Genomic DNA, 2,500 nt, shown 5'->3' on the forward strand with positions numbered 1-2,500 from the left:
GGAGTTCAAAGGAGGGGGCGGGAGGTGGGGGGGTGAGCTATGGGGGGAAGGGGGTACGTAACGGGGTCCGGGATGAGGTGGACAATAAAAGGGAGAGGGATATGGAGGAGGGGAAAGGAGGGAGGGGGGGAAGGGACGAGAGGAAAGGAGGGAGGGGGGAAGGGATGAGAGAAAGGAGGGGGGAGAAAGGGAGGAAGGAGAGAGATGAAACAATTGGAAGGAGGGAGAGTAGGGGATAGGGAGGAAATGAAGGGAAGAAAGGGGAGGTGAAAGAGTAAGGAATAAGGAGGAAGTGGGAGGGAGAAGAAGGACGAAACGGTGTGGAGAGAGGATAAGAAGGAATGAAGAAATGGAAATTAAATGAAATGAAATGAAAGTCAAAGGAAGAGGACGGGTGGGGGTGGGAGAGATAGAGGGAGGGGGGGGGGAGGTGGAAGGATTTAGGATGACGAAGCTTCTCTTTGTTATTTCTCAAGTTGATATCGACGTCCTGGAAAAGTGACGGGACCGGATGGGCTTCAGGAAGACAGGGGGAAGGGGGGAGGGGGTGTGGGAAGAAGGGCGAGGGAGGGGAGGTTGGAAGGAGATGAAGTAGAGAGGGAAGGGGGGGAGGGGAAGGAGAAGAGGAAGGGAAGGGGGGTGGGAAGAGAGAGAGGGGGAGAAAATGGGAACTGCGAGAGGGAGAAGAGGTAGGAGGGAAGAGGGGGAGGGAGGGGAAAATGGGAAGAGGGGGAAGGAGGTGGGGAGGGTGGAAAGGAGGAAAAAGTGGAATCTCATGGGGGATGGGAGAAGGAAGCAGGGCAAGGGAGGGGGAGGGCAAGGGAGGGGGAGGGCGGGGTCAGCGCGATCCTCCGGCGGACATAAGTTATTAAAGTTTTGAGGGCGAGGATTAAGTTCCTCAAGGCGAACAGGAAGCAGAGGAGGTAGAGGTGGAGGTGGAGAAAGGTGGAGAAAAGTTGGGGGAACTTGGTTAAGGAGGTGGAGCTGGAAGCGAAGGACGGAGGTGGAATTAGTGAAGGAAGAAGAGGGAGAAAGAGAAGAGGAAAAAAGAGAAGGGGGATTAGGAAGGAGGACGAGAGGAAACGGCAGATGATAATACCAATGTTGGAAATATGAGGAAATGATGTAACAAATTATAAGAATCAGAAGAACGATATTAGTATGTTATTTAAGATAATGTTGTTAAAGAAGATGATATGAAGAGGGATGAGTAAACAATACAGAGATTAAGCTAATAAAAAAAATCCATCATAAATAACTTTCCCATTTGATGAACAAACTTGATAATGACAAATACTCATTTCTCCCCTAAATTTGCATACCCTTTGATTATTAGCATAAATTCCTTGTTCAGTTGTAAACGTGTAATTGCTTGTAATGACTATTTTTTTTCTAGAACGAAATAAATGGTTTATCGACAAATCAGCATACTCCCAGATATATCTAGTGTTTGTATATATGCATGTTTGAATGAATATATGTATCTGTCTATTTAGCTCTCTCTCTCTCTCTCTCTCTCTCTCTCTCTCTCTCTCTCTCTCTCTCTCTCTCTCTCTCTCTCTCTCTCTCTCTCTCTCTCTATATATATATATATATATATATATATATAATATATATATATGTGTGTGTGTGTGTGTGTGTGTATGTATGTATGTATGTATGTACGTACGTACGTACGTATATATTTGTCAGTCCACTTATGAACCACATTGAGCAGTAATCCAACTCATACCCACCAATCCACACAAATCCTCACCCGAATCCACCTACCCCCCCAGCGGGAAAATACCTTTTTTACGTAATTACGAGAGCAGATCCTTCGCCGCTCTCGTTCTTCCGTACCCCCCCCCCCTCCCTTCCCTCGCTCCGCAACGCCGCCCACCTGAAGAGGGACCTCCCGAGGGGCGTGCCCTGGGTTCTGGCCACGACCTTTTGCGTGGGGAGTTGGAATGGATAGGCGGGGGGGCGGGGTAGGGTTGGAGGGAAGAGGGCAGAAGGCGAGCGACTATGGAGGGAAGAGGGGAGCAGTAATCCAACTGATAGGCCCAGATACCGAAAAACAAAATCCACCTCATAACCTCCCCCCTCTGGCCTTCATTTTAATTACAGGCGCCTTCCCGTCCCTTTCCGTCCCCTCCTCCCCTCTCCTTCCCTCGCTCCCACCCCCCTACCTGACCTCCCGGGCTCCCTCTCCACGCCTTCTCCTGGGATGCTGGTCAGCGCCTCTTGGCCGCGATCCTCCCAGTCCCTCCGAGTAGAGTCATCAGCGCTTCCCCTCCTATTCCTCCCCTTTCCATCTTTCCTCTCTCCATTCCGCTTCCCGTCCCTTTCCTCCCTCTTCCATCTTTCCTCTCTCTCCCTCCCTCCCTCCCTCCCTCTCTCTCTCTCAACCTTTCTCTCCCTCTCTCCCTCCCACCCTCCCTCTCCCTGCCCCTCCCTCCCTCCCCCCACTCCCCTCTTTCCCCTCTTCACATCATTAAGGATCGCTTTCGTATCGCCC

Source organism: Penaeus monodon, chromosome 4 (genome assembly GCF_015228065.2).
Source record: "Penaeus monodon isolate SGIC_2016 chromosome 4, NSTDA_Pmon_1, whole genome shotgun sequence".
In the NCBI taxonomy this organism is placed as follows: Eukaryota; Metazoa; Arthropoda; class Malacostraca; order Decapoda; family Penaeidae; genus Penaeus; species Penaeus monodon.